The sequence below is a fragment of the Camelus bactrianus genome, chromosome 11 (assembly GCF_048773025.1).
Source record: "Camelus bactrianus isolate YW-2024 breed Bactrian camel chromosome 11, ASM4877302v1, whole genome shotgun sequence".
NCBI lineage: Eukaryota > Metazoa > Chordata > Mammalia > Artiodactyla > Camelidae > Camelus > Camelus bactrianus.
Genome location: NC_133549.1, coordinates 15756120 through 15772250, shown reverse-complemented (window position 1 = coordinate 15772250; position 16131 = coordinate 15756120). Strand labels below are relative to the sequence as shown.

At 50.4% G+C, this 16131-nt stretch overlaps 1 protein-coding gene across 10 annotated transcripts in view; it reads right to left on the bottom strand.

Annotated features, from left to right (window-relative positions):
• The window catches only part of CHRM3 (cholinergic receptor muscarinic 3), a 469951-nt gene that overhangs the window by 94594 nt on the left and 359226 nt on the right, over positions 1–16131 (bottom strand). Inside the window, exon 4 of one of the 10 annotated variants that reach the window (XM_074373285.1) lies at positions 1294–1428. The exons of the other annotated variants lie outside the window; for them this stretch is intronic. The gene's annotated coding sequence lies outside the window, so the exon portion shown is untranslated. The remainder of the gene's footprint in view (positions 1–1293; positions 1429–16131) is intronic. 10 annotated transcript variants of the gene reach the window in all.

Genomic DNA, 16131 nt, shown 5'->3' with positions numbered 1-16131 from the left:
GACAATGGCTGTCACACGGCACTGAAACCAGAGGAAGGCAGAGAGGCTCTGATGTGGAAGGGCCCGCCACCACCTTGAGCCATACAGTGTAATTTGCAGTCACGTTTAAGTACGCCGACTGAGCCTGTGAATCTTACGTCTGCCGTGTCTAGAGAATACAACAAGTAGTGGCGTAGGACAGCAAGAGCGCCCCACGCGCAGCTGGACGGGGTCGGGGAGCAAGTGTGAGCAACTCTTAAAGATACATTTTTAAATCCAGATGAAATGTACATAACACGAAGTCATCATCTGTTCTGGACAGTTTTTAAGTGCACACATCATTCAGTGGCTTTGGGTACATCCGTACTGTCAGGCAACCATCACCACCACCCATCTCCAGAGCTGTCTCCACCCCGCAAACGGAACTCTGCACCCACTTACCAGTGACCTTCCACTCTCCCCAGCCCCCAACAACTCCCACGGGTCTGCTTTCTCTCTCTGTGGATGTGACTCCTCTAGGGACCTCCTGTGAGTGGAACAACACACTGTCTGCCCTTTGGTGACGGCTTATTTCCCAGCGCCATGTCCTCAACGTTCATGCGCGCTGCAGCAGGTGCCAGCGTCTTCCTCCTTCTTAAGGCTGAATGATGGTCACTGTATGGACATGCCACATTTTGTTTATTCGTTTGTGTGTCCACGGGCACACAGGGCTCTGGCCTAGGAGTACCATGCACAGAGTAAACGGAAAGGCTGAGAAAGGAACGGTGGGGGGGGGGGGGTGGGACACCCTCCAGCCTAGAACACAGAGTAGGGGCCAGAAAAATGAGGAGAAGGCTGTGTAACTGATATAAAACATTAAAGACCACAATTCGAATGTTTCTGCAAAGAAATCATGACAATGAAGACATGGTGCATTTCTCAGCACTAAGGAGACACCCAGGGGGCCGTGTGTCCCGTGAGGGCTAGCTCTGCGCACCAATCTGACACAGCGAGCGGGTGCCCCAGCACCCGGGGCACGCAGTAGAGTCTGTCAAACACACGAACGAACGGTCTCCTCCAGGCACCGCAGACTCACACAGCCACAAAGACGCCTGCCACTGGTGAAGACGGGCTGAACGGGAAAGCTGGCGCTGCGGGTTTGCTTCAAGGAAGAAGGCTGACTGGCACAGACGTAAGAAGTAGGAAAGGAACTGGATCAGAAATACACTAAGAAGGAAGAATCTGTGGGACAACAGGCTACAGCTCTGTGGCGAGCATGCTGTTTACGTCTATTCACAAAGCCCCAGTGTGTCAGTTTGCCCTGAGTTACTTTACCTGCCTCTGACCAACGCGAGTTTTAACAGGTGTTCGTTTCTTTCCGTCTGCCCTGATATCGCTGCTCCCAGTCACTACCTTTCTTTCACGAGGCTTGCCTATAGTGAATGTCGTCCTGTGAAGGTACTTGTAACCCTAAGGGACACAGAAAGCAGGACCCTGATTAATGGATGTGCTAATTTTGTTTTCTTAGACCAGTCGATCTTTACCTCTTCCAGGGCAAAATCAGGAAACAATGCATTCGTGAATTATCTTCTGTTTGTTGACAAACAGTAGAGGGTTTATCTTCTCCCCCTAACTTTGTGATCATGTGCCGGCAGTCCAGGGATGTGACGGGCACTGCACTAGTACTGAGAGCTGGGATTTGGTCGTTTTCCATGTTACGTCCTGAAAGAAGGCATCGGCCACACCTCCATGCTGGAAACGCCTCCTTGTGTGCTCGTGGCCTACACGGAGGACGGTCAACACATCCAGTGACTACTGTCCCGCGTGCGCTGCCCCAGCACAGTGTCACTGGCGATGGAACCACCAGGTTCTCAACCCTGGACTCAGGATACAGAAGAAGTGTCTCAGAGTAGAGAGCAAGGATACCTCGTGAACGTGGCACGAGAAACGAGCGAGGGGAGGCCTGGCCTTCCACAGGCAGCAGATGGCCACGCAGGCTCGGGACGCGGGGGCCCAGGCGCGGGGCTGCTACCCGGAGCTGTTTGCTTCGGGTGTCTGGGAAGGGTCGGAGTCTGATCCAGCTGCACCCACAGTCGCCCACTTACAGTTTCCTCCCTTAGTGCCATTCGACGCTCTGCCTGCCACCTGTCTCTTCAATTCCTTTTAGAAAACCACTTTGTCCCTAGTTTGTCATTTTATTTTAAAAATGTGTTCTGGGCAGGGAGGGGGTAGCTCAGTGGCAGAGCATGTGCTTAGCAGGCACAAGGTCCTGGGTTCAATCCCCATCACCTCCATTGAAAATAAGTTAAGTCTGGACATATGCCCAGAAGTGGGATTCCTGGGTCACACGGTAAGTCTCTTCCTAGTCTTTTGAGGAATCTCCACACTGTTTTCCACAGTGGCTGCACCAAACTGCATTCCCACCAGCAGTGTAGGAGGGCTCCCTTTTCCTCACAGCCTCTCCAGCATTTGTCATTTGTGAATTTTTGAATGATGGCCATTCTGACTGGTGTGAGGTGATACCTCATTGGAACCCTACTTCAGGATGACACCTGCACCCCAATGTTCATAGCAGCACTATTTACAATAGCCAAGACATGGAACAGCATAAATGTCCATCAACAGATGACTGGATAAAGAAGATGTGGTATATTTATACAATGGAATACTACTCAGCCATAAAAACCGACAACATAATGCCATTTACAGCAACATGGATGCTCCTGGAGAATGCCATTCTAAGTGAAGTAAGCCAGAAAGAGAAAGAAAAAATACCATATGAGATCTATGTGGAATCTAAAAACAAAACAAACAAACAAAAAACAAAGCGTAAATACAGGACAGAAATAGACTTACAGACAGAGAATACAGACTTGTGGTTGCCAAGGGGGTGGGGGGTGGAAAGAGATAGACTGGGATTTCAAAATTGTAGAGTAGATAAACAAGATTATACTGTATAGCACAGGGAAATATATACAAGATCTTACGGCAGCTCACAGAGAAAGGAATGTGACAATGAATATATATATGTTCATGTGTAACTGAAAAATTGTGCTCTACACTGGAATTTGACACAACATTATGAAATGATTATAAATTAATAAAAAATGTTTTAAAAAAAGTAAGTCAATAAAATCCAATTACCTACCCCCCCAAAAAAAGAAAAACAAAAAAAGTCTTTTTTAATTTAAAAAAATGTGTTCTGAAGAAAAAAAGAGGACACTAATGAACTCAACTACTAAACAGAAGCAGACTCAGAGACGAAGTAAACAAACATGGTTACCAGGAGAAAGAGGGTGGGAAGGGATACATCTGGGAGTTTGAGATTTGCAAATGTTAACCACTGTATATATAAATAGATAAAAAATAAATTTCTTCTCCACAGCACAGGGAACTATATTCAATATCTTATAATAACCTTTAATGAAAAAGGATATGAAATGAATATATGTGTATACACACACACACACACACGACAAGGACATTAGGTCGTACACCAGAAATTGACTTCAATTAAAAAGTAAAATAAAATAAAAATTTAAAAACTAAAAAAATTTTTAAAATAAACAAAAAGTGTCCTGGAGTTGTCTTTTTCTGCCCCTCCTACGTGAAATACCTCACAGAAACTCCTTACTTCTGAGATAAATAATTTATTTTATCAACATCATAAATTTGTAACTGTTTTTGAATTTTTTAATTGAAGTACAGTCAGTTACAACGTGTCAGTTTCTGGCGTACAGCATCGTGCCCCAGTCATGCATACACATGTATTCATTTTCAGGTTCTTTTTCATTAAGGGTTATTACAAGTATTAAATATAGTTCCCTGCGTGAACTGTTTCTTAAAAATGATCCCCACTCGTAAGTTACCTCACGGGGAGTATTCTGAGTAACCAGCGATAACATATTATTCTGACCACCCTGACCTGAGGCTGCCAGGGAAGGGAACAGGGACAAAGGCACAGATACAGGGACGCACAGAAGTGAGCGAAGGCCAGGCTATGCGAGTGGCCCTCCCGGAGCAAGGCTGGGGATGTCATCATCATCAGTGCGTCCACTTTCCTGGGAGCATTAGCTCCACCCTGCTTAAGGGCACGAGGCATGACCATATGGTGCCTGGAGGCCTCTTCTGGCTCCATTATTTCATAAGGCTCCATTATTTCTTACGTTCCCAGACGAATGTCATGATGTCACCAATTCCAAGTCTCCGTTTCTGAGGGGTATCACTCTATGTGCCTCCCTCATCAAGTCTTGTTAAAAATTAGATATGATGACATAAGACCCAATGCCTTGAAATTAATGTATGCACTGCTGAACAGATACTAGAGATCATCAGGTCGCGTACAGTGACAGTGACCGCACTTTGACAGAAACCTGTTGTGGACTTCCTGCCTCTGGCTTGCAGCGGTTCACTCGTCTCTGAGCGCCTGACCGCACAGCTCCTTCCGACAGAAGCGTCTCCTCCTCCTGGTTATTACACTAGTGTTTTCTTTTCTGAGACCAGAGTTCTAGTCTTTTCTTTGCCACTTTACAACTGCGGGAAAACTACAACTGTTGGGTTTGGTTCTCCATGCATGTCCTCTTTTTTCTTTTTACTAATTTTTAAAACTGTTTCATTGCTACTCTGGGTACCTACATTACGTAGGTAATGATGCAGACAATGCAAATTTCCCAGGCTCCTCAAAGGCACAACTTAATGAAAGACATTTCCATGTCTCACTTACCATCAATGATGTTAGTGTCCATAACAAAAGTTTAACTCCTACTGGTTATTTATACATATTTCTTGCTTCGCATGTTAGTGTGAATGTGGGGATGGAAAATGGGAATCTTTGCTTCCTAGGGTTATATGATAATTTACTTAAGTATAACTATGAAATTACCTTCCTGAATTGATACTGAAAAGCAGGATCTGGGTCTTAGTCTGAACTTTGTACTGTGCGTTGGTCACTTTTCTGTTACCAACCTAACGACGCTGTTTCAGCTCAATTTACCCTTCAGCAAAGTGCTCTGAAATGTGCCCCTCCGGTATTGAACCAGGAGGTGTGCCCGGTGTGCACGCAGGTGGGGTGCTGTCTGGGAGACCGGCGCAGACAGGCCCGCGTCCTGCCCCACCCTCTGCCCTGCGTCACCGACACCCCCGTCACTGCTGCCGGTCTCCATCTCCCACCTGGGGCCAGGCAGTGCAGGACGGAACGGGTGTGCAATCAGAACGTACACCGGAGAGTCTCTGAGAGTGTCTTGATAGCTGGCATGAGTGAAGTCACTTCAAGAACAGCAATGGCTCAGGGTAAAGGGAGCAGAGGGGCCCGCTGCCCCGTTCTCCTGGAGACAGCTCAGATCTGCCCACGTACAGGAGCAGAGGGACTGGGGCACCATGGGACACGCCACTGTTCCTTCAGATCAAGCAGAGCTCAGTGACTCTGCAGCTGGTTGGAGGTCCTGGCTGCAGTGCCACTGAAAGGCCTGGCAGCCCTCTTCCTGCACGAGGGACACGCCGCAAAGCAAACGTGGCGGCTTGGACTGCCGGGACAGCTGAGCTAGGGGCACCGTCTCCAACCTCTGGGCTGACGGCCCAACCTGTCGAATCAGAACACGTAGCTCCTTCTGCCGTCCGTCTCCTCGGATGGTCCGGAGGCACGGCGCAGGGCGGCAGGAGGCCACGTAAAGCATCCCAGCCTGGCCTCCGCTTGAGATGTAAGAGAACGCAAGGCAGGAGAGAGAACAAGAAATCTCACTCAGTGCCCCCACTGCGTGGTCCCTTGGGAGCAACACACACACACACATACACACACACACACACACACACACACACACACACATCCAGCTGCAGCATTTTTTTGTTTGTTTTTTTAAAGTATAGTCAGTTACAGTGTGTCAATTTCTGGGTAAAGCAAATGGCTATTCCTTTAATGAAACTGATCAAAGAAATGCATAATTTCCTTTGAAATGCAAAGCAGAAAAAGCACAATTTCTGGCCACTTGTTCTACTGTTTGTCTCCAAGACCAATGAGACGTCTTTCTGGTTACTGTGCTGTATAACCCTGGGTTCTCTGGGGCTTGGGGACTTGACAGTGGATTACCTGACAGGTTCAGGGTGTGGCCTCACCCCATCCTGGCTGCCCTGTGAGCACAGGGCAGGCCTCTGTCTCAAGGCAGCCCCTGAGGCTGTGTCTAGAAAGTGAGCTCAGGGAATAGCGGTGAGCCAGGCAGTGACCGGGTGGAAGGAAGAGGGCTCCGATCAGGCACACAGCCTCTTCTTCCATGAGCACCAGAAGATGACTGGCAGGGAGGCAGCACTCTGACACCTCTAGCCTACTTCATGCTTCACTGCACACAACGCGGTCACCCGTGATGACATTCTGATTTAGCAGGCCGACATACGTCTAAGCACGCGGTAACAGGGCTCCACTGAGATTTTCTCCATGCCTGGTTCTTCAGTGACCATCTCAACACAGCAGGTACTGCCCAGGGCCATCTTATGTCATCATCTAATATCTACATTTATCGTTCCTACAGGCTTTCATACATTTATTTAACTTTCCAATCAACTTTCCCCGATCCTTTAAATGCACATATGTTTGCAGTTCAATGCCTTTAGCTGTTTTTCTCAACACAGCCAGGGAATAATGAAAACTGAAGTCTGGTACAGGCTGAGCTAGGAAGGGACTACAGACCCATTTGTCTGCTACTCTTTTCCTTCTGAAAGCAAGGGAGGTCCCAAGAGGATACCCGATCTCTGCAGATGCTAGAAACTGCAAGTGTGATGCGTGCTGACCCAACCCCTCCCCTTCACGTGGTGAAGCATGTGGCCGGGGGGTCCTGGAAGGAGGGGACCAAAGATATACACCTGCAGCCCTGGAGTTAGAGCCCAGCAGCCTCCTTACTGGGGGAGACTGGGTGGAGGGCGGGGGGGGGGGCACAGCTCCTCAGCTGGTGGGGCAGGGGCACCACGTGGAGGGGCCTGAGGGACGGCTGACCCAGGTAGCAGGCGTCCCTAGGACGTGACATGCTCTCAGGAGCGCACCACTCCAGGAGGCTGGCCATGTGCATGACGCGGGACTGTGGGTCTCAGTCAAGGGATTGCTTCTGAGGCAGGACTCCAGGACAAGGGGAACACATGCATTCTATTTACTAATTGAAAACCAAGGTGTGTTCTGCAGCACAGTATCTAGGAAGACATCCCATTGGTCTTCAAGACAAATAGTAAAACAAGTGGCCAGAAACTGGGCTTTTTCTGCTTTGCATTTCAGAGGAAATTACGTATTTCTTTGAGCAGTCTGTATAGAGGTACAGCCTCCCGGGGTGGGAGGAGGACAGGAAGGTCGAGGCTGAGTATCACCCCCGGCACACCTACCGGCTGGACTGTGCCCTGCCAGAACGCTCCAGCTGAAGCCCCAACCCCAGGAGGATCACACTTGGAGCCAGTCCACTTGAAGAAGTCATTAAGGTTGGACAAGGTCCTAAGGGTGGGCCCCCAATCTGTAGGACTGGTGTGTCCTTACAAGGAGGGGAAGAGACAGAGGTCCCTCTCGAGGCACTCGGAGAGGCAGGGCCACGTGAAGACCTGGTGAGGAGGAAGCCACCCCTGCACAGGAAGAGGGATCGCACCAGAAGCCACCCTGGCCAGCAGCCTGAACTTGAACTTGCCCTCCAGAACCGTGAGGAACACGTGTCTCTGGCCTACGCCCCCACCTGTGGTGTCTGCTAGAGCCACCGGCGCAGACAGACACTGGGCCGACACCCCGGGGGCTGTTAGTTCATTTCACTCTCAGAGCCTCTGCGAGAGGCAGGTCTTAGCTCCTCCACCGTATACGCGTAGAAACAGGCTCCGGAAAGCCAGCCAGGCCCCTGGAGTGCTGAGGCGAGTAGGCGGCTGCTGACATTCGAACAGGGAACGGGCACAGGAATCCAGGAGCTCATTTTCTGACTGAATCACAGTTCCCTGAGTCTGGAGAAGGGGACTCTCTTTCTGACCTGCAGATGTGAGCTTAGGGGCTGGTGCGAGCTTGTGGGGGCCGGAGGGTGGAGACGTGGGTTTACTGCGGAGAGGGCGAGGCTCTGCACGTGAGGGCTGTGTGTTTAGGGAGGAGGCACCCGCTGAGAGAGGAAGCCAAAGGCAGCGCCCCGGCAGCTCGGGCCCTGGAGAGATGACAGGCGGTCCCAGGACCAGGGGAGCTCTGGTGTGACCATCGCAGGGGGCCTGTGTCCTGTCTTGAAGATTTGCGCGGTCCGGGGTCGGGACAGTTGGAAAATAAGACACATCCAACCGACCGAGAAACCCCTGTTAGACAGGGACAAGGAAGGACAAGCAGCCAGTCCTACAAGACTCAAGGGAGGAGGCTCTGAAGGAAGAGCTGGCCAGGCTGCAGGGGCCCTCAGGGTGGGCCAGGGAGCCCCAGCGACGGGCACCGCCACCTCCCTGGGAGGGCAGCAGGCACCACACTCCGTGGTGGCGCTTCCATACCCGAGCACCGTGTGAAGAGCCTGGCAGACGGCAGTTCACCTGTCCCCTGGGCGCCCCGTGAAACCCGGGCTGATGTTCCTCGCTCCAGATGAAAAAGAGGGAGGCACAGAGAGGCTGGATGGAGTACGCCAGGTCACAAAGCCAGTAAAGGGCTCCCCCCAGCTCCTGTCCCCCAAGTGACGCTTCACAACCTCCTGAGGAGAGCCACGGGGCTCTGCGCCTCCCGGACCAGGAGGGGGGCAAGCGGGCCGTGCAAGCCGAGTGCTGAGCCAGCTTTAGAAAGGCTGAGACGATCTCTTCTCGCTCCTCCTGTGCCTCAGTTTGCCTTCCTTTACACAGTGTCCTTCAGTGTAGACCTTCCTCACAGACTCGCATGGGATTAGTAAGGGAATTCTTAGAATTTATTAATAAATCTGCTCAGGAAAACAGGATTATGTGGATTAAAAAGAGGAGAAGCAGCACTGCTGGAGCAGTAAAGCAAGACTGTCTGAGGAAAGACCGTCTCTCTGAAGCAAGACAAACACATTCCCTCAGCCTGAATCAGCCTCTCAGGGCCGGGCAGCGGCAGACATCGGTCACGCCGGGGGGCGGCCCCTGCTGCCTTCCAGACGCTTCTCTGCGGCTCCACCAGCCACAAGAGCCCCTAGATGGTGACACCCGGGGGTGAGTCTCTGGACAGGTAACACTGGAGGAGAGTTTGAGGGGAGAAAGCTGACTAAAAGCCTGCTATTGTGTGTCTTCCCAAATGACAAAGTCTCAGCCCAAAAAAAAAAAAAAGGCCAACCAGAATGAAATGCATTGCTGTCTGATGGACTGTACTGACCTACTGTCCAACTTGTCATTGAGATAAAGTGCGACATCGATTTTGCTGAAGTGCTGTCACGACACGTCATGCATCTGGAGAGGAGTCAGCTCAGAGACACAGAAAAGCCGGACCGAGGGTGGACAGCGGACCCAGGCGGCCCACGCCCGAGGTCAAATGCAGGTCCCATGGTGCAAAAGCCTTCCTCCTTCTCCCAACACCAAGGCACCTCTGTTCAGCGCTCAGATCGCGCTCGGCTTTACGTTTGACTTAACTGCCTGCAGGCTGAGCTAGACAGACAGGTCCACAAAACTGAGTGAAGGGAGCTGCAGTGCCTAGGCAGTTCACAGTCACACATGCCCTTTTCCGGGTGAGTGGAGAAAATGGGTCCCCTCCTATCCGCCACAACAGAACAGAGCAGGTGGAGCTGCTTCCACGCGGCTCCTTTGGATTTTATTCGTGAATCCTTTTCAGGGGTCCTCGACAGCCCGAATTGCCTTTGTCTCTGCCTTCTGACCACATGGTGCCTCCGACCACATGGTGCCTCTGACCACATGGTGCCTTCTGACTACGTGATGAGGGTTAAAATGAACAGAAGGGGCAGGTGGGCGGTGTGCCAGAGGGAAGAGAGAAAAGCAAGTCGCACAGTAACTAATGTGAAGAGTAGGGAGGAGCTGAAATCCCACTCCCACCTCGGGGCTGACTGGTCACCCTCAGAAACCACTGCTGGGCTGAACCACCACGCCTGTGCATAGAACCCCTTCTGCGAGCTGCCCTCCGGCAACCACCTCCCCCACCTCTGTGCTTGTCAGCCTGCCTCGCCCCTGGGATGAGGAATCAGCAACGCAGGCCGTGTCACTGGCTCCGTGGTGCTGGAGGGAGCAGCAGGCACACCTACTGCAGGTGACGGGAAACAGGTGCGTTCTCTCCCAGGGTGGGGCCCACGGAGCGAAAGGACGCTTTGGGCACCTCGGAAATGCACGCATCTCCAGGCCTAGGCAGCCTGGACGTGACTCAGGACTATTTCTCTTACGAGTGACTAACAGGAGAAGCAGTCAACTCGGCTCAGCAGGGGAGGCTGGGCCTGCTGAGAAGGGCGTCACTAAGTCTGCAGTGTCCGTCTCAAATCCCGCGAGCAGGATTTAGAGGGGCCACAGGCGTTGTGTGATAGAGAGAACCCACATACTCAACTTCTCACTTGGATATTTACCGTCTGATTTCCAGACAACAGGCACCTAAAATGATTATAAATCCTTCATTTAAATTTGGATTTAAAGAGTCAAAAAAATCACAAATTGGTCTTTTGAGATTGTTTCATCAGTTTTCTGGGAGATTTTGTCTTCTTTTTCCCCTAAAGCAAGTCAGTAACCTTCACAGAACTGGTGAATCGGGCGAAGCTGGGCGTGAGGAAAAGGAAGGACCCTATCCCCGGAAGCAGCCTCCAACTGCGTGCGCCAGCGGCCTCCGCTTCGTGCTGAAAGTGGCCGCGTCTTAGAAGGAGATGCTCTGGGCCGTGGCTGACCACTCTGCAGACAGCCAGTCCCATGAGATCTCCTCTAAAAGTGGATTTAGCAAAGCACGGCCACTACGTTCTTCTGTCCAGAGATCCACAACGCACATCAGTATCTTGCTGGTAATAGAAGTAAAACCCACTCCGAAAAGGGTGGGGCGAGAGGGTGAGAAGTAATCTAATTTGGACTAGCCAGCATTTCAGACACTTGTTTGACCAAAAAACTTTTTTCCATGGACTAGTTTTGGCAAACGTTCATCTTTCTCAACTGCCTCAGCAAACAGCTCATCTCCTACTCCCGAGTCTTGTTCTAGACGGAGGGGGGCGTCGAGAAACCCCGACCAAATGAAGCACAGGCATGCGGGAGCGAGGGCCACACGGTCACACAGATGGGGAGTGGCACAGGGCTCAGTGCACATGACACGTTTAACAACGTACCCGAGTTTCAGGGAAGCCCTACCACGTGCGTCTCGTAAGGAAGCACACATGCATTTACGGGAATGGTCTCCACTTGGCAGCGGAGTTTCTAACTGAACTCCCCTCCAGCTTCAGCGTCAGTTCCGGGAAGGCCTCCGTGAGCCCCCAGCTGGGCTGCTCAGCAATCACTCACACCATGGGCAGGACTCTCCCCCCACTGTGGGAGAGTCGTCCGAGCCGCAGGACAAGGCCAGCTCTCCTCCACGAGAAGTGAGGTCTCCCCCAGATCCTAGACGACAGCTGAACACCCGAGGGCACAGGAGCCCTTCTCCAGGACAGTGGCGATCAGCCAGCTCACGTGTGACAGAAGTGACATCAAGCTCCACCCCTGGTGTCGACCCAGGATCGGCGCTGCTGCATGCGGTCAGACACGGTTCCGGTTCGCATGTGAGTCCCAGGGTCCCTCTATTCAGTGGACAGCGAAGTCTAAGAAACGGACTGAACTGCAGCAAATAGCCACAGCTCCAAAGAGAGCAGCAGTATTAGGAAAGCAGTCCATAAGTGTTCTCAGTGTAGATCGCGAATCCCACAGTGCTAACACGAGCAGACTCGAAGGCAGAAGACTCACACGAGGAACCGCTATGGTTTCTGTCCCCACGACATACGCCCCTCTTTCCTGGAACCAGTGACTTGTGTCGTTAGTTCTGCAGAGTAGAGACCACACTTTAGTGTTTGAATTCCCCCTGACACGTATCAGGCTCCTGACATATTCTGTCAAACAGATGAATGGATGTGTAAACGGATGTGGACTAAAAACAAACAACTCGATCCCAAAGCGGGCAGAAGACCTAAACAATTCTCCAGTGAAGACATACGAATGGCCAACAGGCACATGAAAAAATGCTCATTATCACTAATTACCAGAGAAATGCAAATCAAAACTACAGGGAGTTATCACCTCACGCCAGTCAGAATGGCCATCATTCAAAAGTCCACAAATGACAAATGCTGGAGAGGCTGTAGAGAAAAGGGAACCCTCCTCCACTGCTGGTGAGAATGCAGTTTGGTGCAGCCACTGTGGAAAAAAGTATGGAGATTCCTCAAAAGACTAAACATAGACTTACCCTATGATCCAGCAATCCCACTCCTGGGCATATATCTGGAGGGTTTGAAAAGATATGTGTACCCCAGTGTTCATAGCAGCACTATTTACAATAGCCAAGACATGGAAGCAACCTAAATGTCCAGCAACAGATGACTGGATAAAGAAATTGTGGTGTATTTATACAATGGAATACTACTCAGCCATAAAAAAGAAAAAATAATGCCATTTGCAGCAACATGGATGGACCTGGAGAATGTCATTCTAAGTGAAGTAAGCCAGAAAGAGAAAGAAAAATACCATATGAGATCGCTCATATGTGGAACCTAAAAAAAACCAAACCAAAACATAAATACAAAACAGAGACAGACTCAGACATAGAATACAAACCTTGTGGTTGCCAAGGGGGTGGGGAGGGGTGGGAAGGGACAGACTGGGATTTCAAATTGTAGAAAAGATAAACAAGATAATACTGTGTAGCACAGGGAAATATATACGAGATCTTGTGGTAGCTCACAGTGAAAAAAATGTGGCAATGAATCTATATGTTCATGTATAACTGAAAAATTCTGCTCTACATTGGAGTTTGACACAACATTGTAAAATGACTATAACTCAATAAAAAAAAAGTTAAAAAAAAGTAAAATAAAATGAAATAAAAATCTTCAAACTGTGATTAAAATAACAGGGAACAGTTCCTTCTCCCTCTGGAAATTTCTCCTGCAGTGACTATAACACAAGGTGTTCGATAACGAATAAAATGTGCAAAGCACGGATCAGCGTGCAGGTCTCACTCCCATGTACCTTCCTGACTTCTTTGGAAGGTCAGGAAGCACATGCCAGACAGAGACTTTGGCTTCTGTGCCCTCGCTGTGATTGGTAAACTGTGCTAGTGAAAGCAAGTATCAAAAACATCAGGTTGTGTCAACATAACCTGAGAAGAGCTTTGTTTGGCAGGAGCGCAGAAGATGACAGGAGACTGAGAGAAGCAGGGGAGATCTGTGGTGAGGGAAGGGCCAGGCTGAGGCAGTCGGACTGAGGAGCTGAGGCTACTGCTCAGGGCTCTGGAAACACCGAGAAGCCTTCAGTGCGGGCGTGACAAGATCAAAGTGCCTAGCAGGGAAGACCATTTTCACAGTGGTCTCAGATGGCCTAAACTAAAGACAGTCGGTTGTGTGGTCAGCATGCTGTCTGGTTGCAACTGAGTGGCCACCCCACAAGCACTGGAATAAACCTGTCCCAGACCACCTGCGACAGACAAGAGGCAGAGTTTCAGGGGCAGACCTGAGCATCCTCAGTCTTACCCTGCAGTGCTATCCAGACTTGGAAACAGGACAGCTTTGACCAACAAAGTCAGACCACGGGCAAGTGCCAAAAATGCAGAGGCTGCGTCTTGCTTTAAAAGGGAGGAGATGTTTTCACACGTATATACTGAGTACACTTCTGCCCCAAACAGGCAAGACACCAAGGTTGCTCTACGGTTTCAGAAGCAAAACTTAGGGTGTTTCTAAGGATTTCTTTGGAAACCGTGGCTCAACTGGAACCGGACACAGGTAGAGGCACTTGGCAGTGAACCTGACACTTACAGATGGCCGTGGTCAGAAATGCTACCAGAGCATATAATGAGGTGGGAATGGTCAGATGAGGACAACTGTTTTCCTCAACCTCAAAGGGTTGATGAGCTGGGGCAGTGTTCAATCACACCCCACAGGTCAGCCCCATATGTTAGCTCCTACCAACAAATAAATGGTCAAGCTGTCTCTGGACTTGGCCAAGGACACACTAATGATGACTGCAAGCACTCTGAAACTGTTCACTTGTCACTCGGCCCTCTATGATAGTCATTGGGAAGCAAACTAAATTTCCTAAATTCTAGGAAAATAACATTAGAAGTAAGTGGCGTGGGCGGGTTTAAATTCTGGGACCCTACGCACATGTTGTGGAAGCCCTCCTCCTTCCCGGCCTCCAGGCCTGCCCCCTTGAGGTCTCGGGCTGCGTTCCCCTGACTGGCCTGTCTCTGCTCTCACAGTAGGAAGTCACCATGTCCCAGCTGGCCTGGCTCTCCCCTGGAAGACAAGCAGCGAGGGCCCCAGGGCCACAGGGAACAACAGTGCGTCTGTGGGCCCTCAGCTTTCCCGGCACGGCTTTCACAAGATGCCACAGCAGCACAGATCCCTGTTTGGTGGGACCTCACAGCCAGCACTTCACCCACGCCTCAGGGACTGCAGAAGGGTATCTGGCGGAACAGCCACTACAATCAGGCAGCTCGGCACGCAGAGCAGCCGGGCCCCCAGGCTGGCGCCTCGGCACAGGCTGAGAAGCACCACCTGGCAGGGGCCGCACCCCACACGCCTACACTCCGAGGGCAGATTCTGTTCGCCCCTCTTTGTTCAAACGCCCGATGGGACTCCCCACCTTCTCAGGGGCAGATTAATCCTGCCTGTCAAGTAACCCAGTATTTTACTGAGTGACCGGGGCTGTACGGACTTGTCTTGCCTGAAGGTGACACGGAGGAGGAACTCAAAACAGTGCAGCTCCTTTCTGCTCCTCTGCCTTCAGCTATGACCTGGATGGACGTGTGCCTGAGAACTTTCCAGAAGGCCATCTTCATCGCACTCCCATAGAGGGAATACTTCAGAGGAGCCCGGCTGCCATGGACTTCGGGGCTATTCAGATTTGGGTCAAAACAACAAGCGTCTCAAAAGGGCAAAACATGGAAGACTGCTGGCAAAGAAGTCAAGTGAATTTTGGAATTAGTTTTCTTTAGAGACGTCTTCATTTTTGTAACACACGTGAGTGTAATGCACAGTCATCAGAGAACAGCTGGCACACAGAGGGAAGGCAAGGACTGATGAGCCCGTCACAGCCCTGCGTGGGGCAGCCACCGAGCAGCAGCCACTCTCATTACTCTGGTGTAGTTCAGCATCGGGGGGCACGTGTGCAAAGCAAGACACTAGGTTGCGTGCATGCCCAGTGCCTGGCAGTGCCCCTGCTCTGGGACATGGCTAAGAGGAATAAATTAGATGTTTTATTTGGTGCAGCTGACAAGTGAAAACACAACAGGGCATGTGAAGATCAAGGACTAAATGAGGAAAGCCAGAAAACGGGTCGCTTCAGTATCTGAACTCGAGGCACGATTTCTAAGCCAAAGGAAAACTATTTATCTGGCCTGAGGAATGCTATTTAAACCCCAGGCTCATTCATGCTAAACAGAGGACACATTTTCCATTCACTTCTCCAAGGCTCTCCTCTCCTGGAAGCAGCTCCCTCTTGTCCCCTCCAGGGTTCCTGTGTATGGGCCTGACGCCCGCAGCTGAGAGGGTAGGTTTAGAGGGGTTCGTTGCCAAAGTGATGATATTTAAAGGGTAGGACAATTTTAAACAAGGTCATTTTTTTAGGTTGTGCCAACATATAAACATTATTCTTGCCACAGAACTATAAACCAAAACTCACTAATAAAAAGGCCAGAATAATCACTTACAATGAAGCATTAGGGAGTTTGAGCTACTTTTCTTTCTCTAAAGAAGTAAGAAGATACTGAATTTTTAAAGATTAAAAAGTCACATGATCTTCTACTCAACTGAGACTTCAGTTCCTTTTCTTACATTTTCATTGTGTTCACAACTAAAACCTGCAGACGACCAGAGCTGCCAAACCCTCTTAGCTAGAATCCATCTCCCAACACTACCCTTTACCAAAGAGGCTGCATTCATGGGGGTTTCGCTCTCCTCACCACAAGTCGCGTGAAGCCGCGGCCACTTGGGGGTGATGACAGAACACCTGCTTCCCTTTGGATCTTCTGTGAACCATTATCTTTACATCTTGAAAGATACGGGAAGTACAGCTAATATTTCTAGACGCCTTGGATTTCCGGCT